Below are 10,759 nucleotides of genomic sequence, written 5' to 3' on the forward strand. Positions count from 1 at the left end.
TGTATCTTGATCTGTATATATTTTTAATATTGGGGGAAGGTTCATATGCTGGGAATGGTTTTGTACCTTGGTGTTCATTTTTTCAAGGTTGGAAGCAGAGCTTGACAGACTCAAGGGAATAGGTTCTTATGTAAAGCTGTTTATTAATAGTTTCATGACTTAGATTACATTTTTTTTCTTGTTCCACCAATGGGATGGGAGAATGTCAAATTGTTGTCCATTCTTGGATAAATCTTCAATGATTTATTGAATCTTCAACACTTAAATTACAATATTACATATGAATCAAAGACTTACTCCAATATGACTAAAAGCATAGTTTTATGGTTGCTGCCATACTCCATCATATCTCCATCATGAACTGCCTAAACTATGAATTCCCTGAGCTTAGAGAATGAGACATTGCCTTGTAAAGGGTAAAATTCATGCCTGCATAAGGCCAGCACAAGGCCTATGCTCACTTAAAGCCTTCAAACAGGAGTAATGAGGGAATTGGTAAGACCCTCTGCACAGAGGTAAATTTCACCTTCAGTAACCAACTCAGTATCTATTGAATTCCCATGGATGTTTTTCCATAGAATTCATTGGCATTTGGCTTGAGGTCTTACCCATTTTTGTAAATGTTTTGAGGTTTATAGATCAAAAAGCACTATAAGAATTAAACTATACTATATTGCTGTTATTCCAACTGTCAAGATGATTAAAGAATATCAGACAGGGGTGAAATATATTTGTCACCAAAAGTTAAAAATTAAAAGGATATTGACAAGAATATTTCATTTTTGTTCACTCTGCATTGTTTATAGCAATGGTCACCAACCAATTGATCCTGATCAACTGGTCGATCCTAAAGAAGCTGCCAGTCGATTGCGATCTCCGGTGGCGCAGTTGAGCTGCAGCTAAGGCAGGCTCCCTGCCTGCCCCGCCCCACGCCGCTCCCGGAAGTGGCCAGTGCAGACCCAAGAGAGGGGAGGCAGGAGTCTCCCTCTGTGCGCTGCTCCTGCCTGCAAGCACTGCCCCTGAAGCTCCCATTGGCCGGAAAAGGGGAGCTGTGGCCAATGAGAGCTGAGGCCAATGGGAGCTTCAGGGGTGGTGCTTGCAGAGAGGGGCAGTGCGCAGAGCCATGTGTCTCCCTCCTCCCCCCTCACGAGCCACAGGGTTGTGTCGGCCCCTCCTGGAGTTGCGTAGGGCCAGGGTAGGCAGGGAGCCTGCCTTAGCCTCGCTATGCCGCCGACCGGGAGCAGCCCAAGGTAAGTGCCATCCAGCGAGAGGCCGCACCCCAGCCCTGAGCCCCCTCCGGGATCCAGCACCCCTCATCCCCTCTCCTGCACCCCAACCCCCTGCCCCTGACTCAGCCCAGAGTCCCCTCCCACACAACGAACCCCTTGGCCCCAGCCCAGAGCCTGCAACCCCTCCCGAACCTCAGCCCCTTACCCCAGCTTGGTGAAAATGAGTGAGGGCGGGGGAGAGCAAGCGACAGGGGGTGGGAGGTGGAGTGAGCAGGGCGGGGCTTTGGGGAAAGGGTGGGGTAGATCCTGGGTTGCCCTTAAATTCAAAAAGTGAGCTTGGGCATAAAAAGGTTGGAAACTACTGGTTTACAGTAACTTCCAAGAAGCCTGAAAATAGCCTTTCTACCCTACAAAGTTTTTTCCTTTCCTTCAGACAAACTTTATTTTCTCCCTTTTTTCTAAATGTAGCTGCAATTTACATGGCTTTTTTTGTTTTGTTTTCATTAAAGAACAATAGAGTCCTACAGTTAAATAAAACAAAATACTCACAGTAGACAGGCTATAACTACCCAGCACTCCAAAGTGACCCACCACAATATCACAAGTGGCTCTGCACAACCAAACAAACCAAAAAGAAACATTAAGAAACGAAGGATGTAAATTGGGCAGGGATGGGGGTGGAGAGCAAGGAGAGAAGAGCTGAACAATGCTGGTACTTCAAAAAAACATGCAAATTTCTCTATAATTGTCATGCATTGTCAATAAATTGTTTAGTTATTTTTTAAAGTAATATAAATAATAAAGTCCTTATTATCCTTAATTCTGTTGGCCATATGTTTCTCCTTGTGTCCCTTTGCTTGCCTTATCAATTTTCTACAGTTCCTAGCTTCTGATTTATATTCATTGTGAAAAAAGTTCAACCAGCTCTACTGCAATTAGTGATTTAGCAGAAGTGAGTTGAGACTGGGACACTTATGCCCATCCTTTGACTGAAACTTCTATCCCATCTCAGCCCCTCTTTGCAGGGTGGGGGCTAGGTTGGAGGGGGTCATTACTGGGACAGAATCTCTACTACATTACAGCCCCTTTGTACTTCTCAGGGTGCACACAGTGACCATAATCTGGCCACAAATGCCCAGCAGGTAATTTCCCTTCTGAAGGGTAATTCCTTGCTATGTATAATTGCATGCAGCTAGCTCCTTTGCTTGTGGTCCCCTCCCCCTCCAATATAGAGAGCAAGGGGAGGAAGGGGTATGTTGGAAGCAGGGAGAGAGTGTAGCAGTGTGGAGCTCCACTATATCACTCCTCTACTGGCATAGGGTCCATTAAAGACCCTAAGTCAGTGATGCAACTTAGAACAACCTAGCAGCAACTAAAAATTGCATTGGGGCTAGCCAGCGCTCAGAATCAGGGAGCCTTACCAGCTCTTTGGTACCCTCCACTCCCTCTCCCCTGCATAGACCATTGCTTCGGCTCCCCTGATTGTTCCCCAAAACAGCCATTAACTCCACTTATAAATAAATCAAAGTTTATTTATGGAAATTAGAAAGCAGGAGAACACAAAAAGCAGATAAAAATTAAACAGCAGAGAATATGTCTATACTAGACAATAGGGAATGGCAGTTAAGATAAATCTTGAAGATACAATTTCTTGACTGAGCAGAATTACACGTTTTACGACAGTAACGGAGGTATGACTGTGTCTGCTTCCTGTAAAATGAGGCTATGGCTACACTAGAGAGTTTACAGCAGTGCAGCTTCACCAGCCCTCTATAGCACTGCTAATGCTGATGCTCTAAGGAGCGAGTTCTCCAGTCGACTTAATTAATCCACCCCCAAACAGCAGCAGTAGCTATATTTGCGGGAGAAGCTCTCCCACCGACATAGCGTTATCCACACTGGTGCTTAGGTCAGTGTAACTTACGTTGCTTTGGGGGGTGGGGGGTGGCATCTTATTCACACTTCTAAGAAACATAAATTATATCGACCTAATCTGTAGTGTAGCCATAGCCTCCTTTTTTATACATTCTCTTCACCACTACTCTAATCCCAGAATATAGTTTTGGGTTTTAGTCTCCTCTTGAATTTAAAATCATTTAAATCAGGATTAACTCTACCAAAACCTGTGGATTATATTTATAAAAATAGAAAAAATTAGAAGAAACACTAGCTCCTTTATTTTTGCATGTGAAAGTCCATAATCAGCACCTTTTTGACATGACATTAGCTTCGGGGGGCTGCGGGGGGGAGGGGAAGAGAGATTAAAAACAGAAATTTATGCCACTTCAGCAACGAAGGAGGGCTGCAGTGATGGATTAATTGGTTACTGGGAAAGTCCCTCAAGACAGAGAGATTTCTGGGGTAGCTCAGAGCCAGCATAGTAACTCTATGCCACCCACTTCCCGGCTCCTGGTAAAGGAGGCATTCCCAGAGGAAAGTAAGAGGACCAAGGTACCGCTAGGTGATCCTTACATACTGGAAAGGATCCTTGGGACCACTGATAACTGGGTGCAATTTAGCACAGGCTCTAAATTGTGCCAGGAGTGAAGTGGCTCCCAGGTTGGCATCAGGAAGAGGAAATCTGTAAAGCCTGATCCTAGAGGAATTCTGTGCCAAAAAAAATAAAATTTGGTGCCCAAAATTTAAAAATTCTGCACACAATATTTTAAAATTCTGAAAAATTATGCATATTTTATTTGTCAAAACAACATAATATAATCATCCAGTTTCAATTATTTTGGTAATTTATTTCAAACTAGCTGTTGGCAAGTAGGTCTGTAAAATACAGACAACAAAAAAGATTCAGGAAATATTTTTGACAAATAGATTCCTTACTAGGCATATTAATACAGAATTTAAATGAGTAATAACTAATTTAAATTACAATACAGATAAATATTTCCCACACCCCTCAGAAGCAGTGCAAAGGCTTGGGGGAGTCAGGGGTAACGAAGGAGTTAAGAGAGACAGAAGTCATTTTTGGGAAGGAGCCTGGATGTGAACTTGGAGGGTTGTTGGGTGTGGGTGGGAGAAGTATGGAACAGGGTTTTTTTTTTTTTGGGGGGGGGGGAGAGATTGTTAAGGAGCCTTCCCCGTACAGACCCTGGCTGACCCCTAGCCTCTCTCATTTAGTCAGGCACATCTGCCCCTTCTCTCTGTGTCCCTGCATCCCTGTCCCCCACCCCCATGTGTCCCTGCACTCCTCCCTCCTCCCCATCCCCATGCGTACCTGCACCCCCCGTCCTCCATTCCCATGTGTACCTGCACCCCCCTCCTCCATCCCCATGTGTCCCTGCACCCCCACTCAGCTGCTCCCCTCCCCCATCCACGGGTCCCTGAACTCCCACTCAGCCCCCCACCCCAATCTGTCCCCCATCACTAGCCCTTCTGAACCCCAATCTGTGACCCCATCCCAACAGTCCCATATGCCCTATTATGACTGTCCCTGCATAACCTGTGCCTCCTGACCTGGCCCCATGGGCAGGGTGCTGTGAGGAACAGGGCCTCTTCTCTTCCCTCTCCGCAGTTGGGGCTGCTTCCGACCAGGAGCAGCTGCTTCCGACCAGGAGCAGCTGCTTCCTGTTCTGGCGCCACAGCAGCTCCCGGTGAGTGAAAGGCGTAACTGCATCACTTCTGGGCGGAATGTATTTTCCGCTGAGAAAAAAAAGATCTTCACAGTACATGAATTCTGCATATACGCAGTGGCACAGAATTCCTCCAGAAGTAAAAGCCATATTGGACTGCCTCCCCCCTGGGCCTACTGAAAATAGGCCTGAACTAGAGGCTTCATCATTTGCTCTTCTTTCCAAAGGAAAATTGTTCCCTATGGTGGAAGAGAGAGAGGAACTCAAGCCAAGAGAAAACATTCCTCTCCCCCACATCCGTGGTAGGACATCCTTGAGCCAGAATGCAAGTAGCCCATCATGGGCCTGATTCTAGAGGTGCTTCTCCCGTTGACTTCAGTAGGAATTACAAGTGCTCAGCACCTCTCGGGATGAGGCCCTTTAATAGCCCTTCAGCCATTATTTGCCTTCAGAATCAGGAAGGGTGAAAACAGCATTTTAAATAGCCTCAAAATCTTACTGACATTTTATTTTAGATATCCCATATTTTCCATTGACTTTACACCAAGTCCACTATAGCTATTTTTAGCTTTGTTGCAGTGTTAATGGAATCATTTCACCCGTCTGAGAAAGTTTTAATTAATTTGTATGCTATATTTTGGACTTGGGTCTAGTCCAGGGGTGGGCAAACTTTTTGGCCCAAGGGCCACATCTTAGAATAGAAATTGTATGGCGAGTGGTGAATGCTCACAAAATTGGGGTTGGGGTTTGGAAGGGGGGGTGAGGGTTCTGGTTGGGAGTGTGGGCTCTGGGGTGGGGCCAGAAATGAGGAGTTCAGGGTGCAGGCTGGGGCAGCAGAGTGGGGTCGTAGGGGGTGAGAGCTTTGCGTGGGGGTGTGGGCTCTGGGGTGGGGCTAGGGATTTGAGGTGTAGGAGGGTGCGCCAGGTTCGGACCGAGGGGTTTGGAGGGTGGGAGGGGGATCGGGGTGGGGCAGGAGGTTGTGGTGCAAGAAGGGTTGCAGGCTCTGGGGTGGGGTTTGGGATGAGGGGTTGCGGTGTAGGAGGGTGCTCCAGGCTGGGATGGGGGGTTGGAGAGCGGGAGGGGGGTCAGGGCTGGGGCACTGGGAGAGGCTCAGGGGTGTAGGCTCCAAGTGGTGCTTACCTCAAGCAGCTCCCGGAAGCAGCAGCATGTCCCTTTCCCAGCTCCTATGCGGAGGAATGGCCAGACGGCTCTGCAAGCTGCCCTGTCCACAGACACTGCCCCTGCAGTTCCCATTGGCTGCAGTTCCTGGCCAATGGGAGCTGTGGTGGCAGCATTTGGGGTAGAGGCAGCATGCCCCGGCTGCCCCTAGGCACAGAAGCCAGAGTGGGGCCATGCCGCTGCTTCTGGGAGGTGTGTGAAGCGGCCCCCGACCCTGTTCTCTGGCTGGAGCACTGGAACGGGGCAAGCCTCAGACCCCGCTCCCCAACGGGAGCTCAAGGGCTGGATTAAAATGGCTGGTGGGCCAGATCCAGCCTGTGGACCATAGTTTGCCCATCCCTGGTCTAGTCAGTAAAACAGACTTCCACTCATCAGACTACAGAGCACAAGAACTGTGCCCCATATGATCAAAGTACCGTAGCTACTCCATAAGCTCAATAACTAACACTGAAGTACATATAAAGTAAATTAAAAACTTCTGACTTACCTGACAGGATAGCTGCTTACAGAGTTGTGTGTGTAACTAACCAAGCTACTGTGCTGGCTGGGTCTGTGCGTGGGGCACATCCACAGACAGCCCCTAAAGGGTGTGGCTTCTCAGGGGAAGGAGGACTTTGATTGAGGAAGTAACCTGAGCGACAGGTCAGGTAAAGGGGTGGTTCCTGCCTGTGTAAAGTGAAATGAAAGTATTTTTTGGAGTCAGCAGCACCAGCAGCAGTTGGAGAACTGCCTATCTGCACCCTCTTCCAGTAATAAATACATGCTCTGCCGTTACTGAGCTCCTGCCTCTGTCGTCATCATTCCATGAACTCTGCCTGCTTATGCTCACCCACCAAAAAAGGGACTGTGAGGTCACACAACACATTTAAACTATTTATAATCAGTAATACCTGAAGCATATTAAGGAAACAAAAGTGTTACTTAGAGGGACAAGACAGAAGCCAATAAAATTTTAAATACAGAACTCTTCCCAAAATGACATATCTACCTTACCTTTAAAAGTTACGTGGAGGCTGGAAAAAATGGCCCTTCAAAACGTGGGCTGAACTAGTGTGGACAGAATGTACCTTTGTTAAAATGCTTATAAATTCTATATATTATGTATAAAGACTACATTAAAATAATATTCAGGTTTTAAGGTCAAGCACTCAAAACTTAGAAAATGTCAGAATTAATGTTGCCTATGCATATGATCTCACACTATTTCTCCCTCCAATCCAGCCTCATTCAGTGCACAGGATGGTTGCTGCTCACTGAGCAGCTATTCAATATTTTGTTTTACCCTCATTATTCAAGGTGTGACCCTATGCCTCACTTACTGCATGCTATTCAAACCTTGCATTGAATTCAGAATTACTGATTTCCTCCAGTAATCATATCTGAGTGCTTAACTGTTAAATTAATTTATCTCCACAACATCCCTGTATAAAGTAGTTTGTTATCCCCATTTTACAACTGAGGAAATGAGGCTCAGATATTTATGTCTAGAGTACGCTAATTTTGAGTGCCCCATTTGAAAAATCTAGGATCCAATTTTTCAGAGAATTAGCATTTTATATATTCACAGCTGAGCTCTGATTGACATCTATTGTGTTTGTGAGGCCAGGATCTTGCAGAAAATAGCTTCCTTATCAGCAATTTAAATTTTCTGAATACCATCCATACTGAGTACTGAATAAGACAGTTAGGGGCGGGGGGAGTGGGAGTTGTGATAATGTAATTAAAGACTATCATAATTAGGCTTGTAGGGATTACATTTTTATGGGTGTCAAATGTCAATTTCACTGTACTGCCATAAATTGACAAAAAATATTTCTATCAATAAAAACTGAAATTTGCAGATAGGCGAAGTTCTGTTCATTCCCTCTGAAGGATCTGGCATTGGCCACTGTCGGAAGACAGGACACTGGGCTGGATGGACGATTGGACTGACCCAGTATTGTTGTTCTTATGTTCCTAAGAAAAGTATTGCTTTAGAACTTCTTAGAGTTTGATTTATGGATATTCACTTTGTATTTTTTGACATGTGATGTTCACAATTTCTGTTTTAATGGTTATAAATCTCAACATCTGTCACCAAATAATTGTCTGCCCCCCCACCCCCAGTGTCTTACAGCTGTGAAAATTTAAATCAATAAAATTGAAAAAAAATACTCAGATTATAGTAAGGTTTAAAAAATAAAAATTGATTTCTGCCAAACCTAATCATAATACAAATGCACAAAGGAACCAATTTAAGGTTGCACAGACAACCCTAATTCTGGCATTTCCTGATATCTGAGTGCTTAACTTTGCAGCCTAAAAATTCTTTCAATGTGAATATACAGACAGACATTGTGTGTGTATATACACACACACACCGGCTGTCAAGCAATTAAAAAAATTGCAGTTTTAATCACCCTGTTGAACAAGATTAGAATACCATTTAAATATTTTTGGGGTTTTCTATATTTTCAAATACAGAGTCAGGGCTGGGGGCTCTGGAAAGCTGTGGACTGGGGCAACGGCAGCCCTGGGAGAGCAGGTGGCATGTCAGTCTACTATGGCTCCCTCTGCAGTCTGTGAGCTCTGGGCTGAGGAGGGCAGGGAAGGGGCTAAGCGGGCCCCATTCCCAGCTCAGCCAGGGATTGGCTGAAATGAGTACACTTGAGCCACCTGCACCAGCCACAGCCACTCCAACTCTGCTCCCTGCAGGTGTCCCACACACAGGAGACCCAGACCCTGCCAAGAGGTGGCTTCATTGCCCATAGAACCCTTCCCCCCTCCCTGACATGCTTCATTTGTCATGAAAGAAGCCCTGTCACAAATTATGCACTTGCTGGGTGACTGTAGAGTCGCAGCTGCTGGCTGGGTAGCACCCAGCTGTGAAGGCAGTGCTGCCACCAGCAGCAGCAGCACAGATGCAAGAGTAGCATGTTATGGTATTGCCACCCTTACTTCTGCACTGCTACTGGCAGCAGCGCTGCCTTCAGAGCTGAGTGGCAGCTGCTCATCAGGAGCCCAGAGATACTGCAGCTATAAACCACCAAGCCTAGAGGTGCTGGGACTCAGCCCTGGCAAGCCCCAGAGCAAATTAAGCATTGCCCCACCCCCTGCCCTGTCCATACTTTGCTACAGAAGCCTTCAATGCAGACGCAGACACGTGGGTCCTATGGGCACTGAGACTCCCCATGATCGTAGCAGCCTGGGTGGTGGCTCACATTAGACAACCGGGGTGGGCAGACACTTTACAGAGGGCAGAGAGCCAATCAGGAGCCACGAGCCTGCTGTCTGTCAAACCCTTGAGGCTGAACTTCCTATGGTCTGTTTCCACAGCCAGTCATGGGAAGCAGAGTGCAAGCTGGTTACTGCTGTTGCTGTTTGGCAGCCTGGGGATTAATACAACAATCAAAAGGTAGGTAAGGAATTGTATGAACAGAGATTTTCAGATGCTCCAAGCTTGGTCAAATTTGGGCAGATTTTCACAGGGACAGCAGGACAATTTCTCCACCCTTAGCCAAATTTCAAAGTCCTTGCTCCAAAACACAGAGGTACTAGAGCTTTCTCAATGAAACAATTGTTTTGCTCATGTAATGAAGTTTTTACAACAAATTTCCTCCTAAGCTTGTTCTGAAAAAATGGTGAATAATTTTTGCTGAAATTAAAATATATATAATTTAGCCTAAGGCAGACACCCAGGATGGAAGATTTCTGCCTAAATGGTTGAAGTCCAGAAAAGTTATAAGCAACTGAAAACAGGATAGTGGAAAGTGTAGGACAACCTAGAGTAGTAAGTAGAGTCACTCACTGCCTGGGCCACCTATCATATATATATTCAGGAGGTCAGGCAGTCACATTTTTAAATGTCTCAGATTATTTAATACAAAGTTATGTCCTGTCAGTGTCTACACTGAACCATTTTCCTCTAAAACTTCCCAGCATTGATTCTACTGATGTTAGCAACCATGAAAACTGTAGTGTAGAGAAGGAGTTGGCAGCCTTCTGTTTTTTTAAGCCACCTGGTCATCTGCTCAGAGCAAATCTAGATGACATGGTGGTAAAGACACCAGTGGCCAATCTACACTACCATTGTTGTTACCAGAAGCAGAAAAATACCCCATTATTGCAATGGTGGGAAATTTTAAGGAAAACATCTTGTTGCTAACTTGTGTTGTTGTAGCCATTTTGGTCCCAGGATATTAAACAGACAAGGTGGGTGAGGTAATTTCTTTTATTGGACCAACTTCGGTTGGGAGAAAGAAGCTTTTGAGCTTACACAGAGCTCTTTTCCAAGTCACCTGCCTAAGCTTGAAAGCTTGTCTCACCCACAGAAGTTGTAAGTTAGGCGACTGGTGGCATAACTACATTGATTAAAACTATTTTCAAAGAAAACTTCTTAATACATCAGTTACAACATAGTTACAGCCATGTTCCTGCAGTTCCTCTCCTCATACAACTAATATGAGGAGACTTATAGAAACGTGAAGCAGACTTCTAAGAACATTGGGCCATAGTATGGCCCAACACGCCTATGCATGGAAGTAAGGAGGTACAAAGTGCTCACTCTCCCATGCTGGCTACCCATATTATGGGGTGCAATGCTGGGGGTACAGTAAAGAAAAGCAGCTTCTACAGGACTACTACTTCCCCTCCCTTCCAGGTAGGCTGGGAGTGGGAAGAGCTGTGCTGGGGAACTAATTTGTACCAAGCCTACATCTGGGACAAATTACTTCTTCACTACCCACCCCAGCACCAGATAGGGGCGGGAACTGTGCCTCGGAGTCTGCT

This window comes from Malaclemys terrapin, chromosome 11 (assembly GCF_027887155.1).
Source record: "Malaclemys terrapin pileata isolate rMalTer1 chromosome 11, rMalTer1.hap1, whole genome shotgun sequence".
Lineage (NCBI taxonomy): Eukaryota > Metazoa > Chordata > Testudines > Emydidae > Malaclemys > Malaclemys terrapin.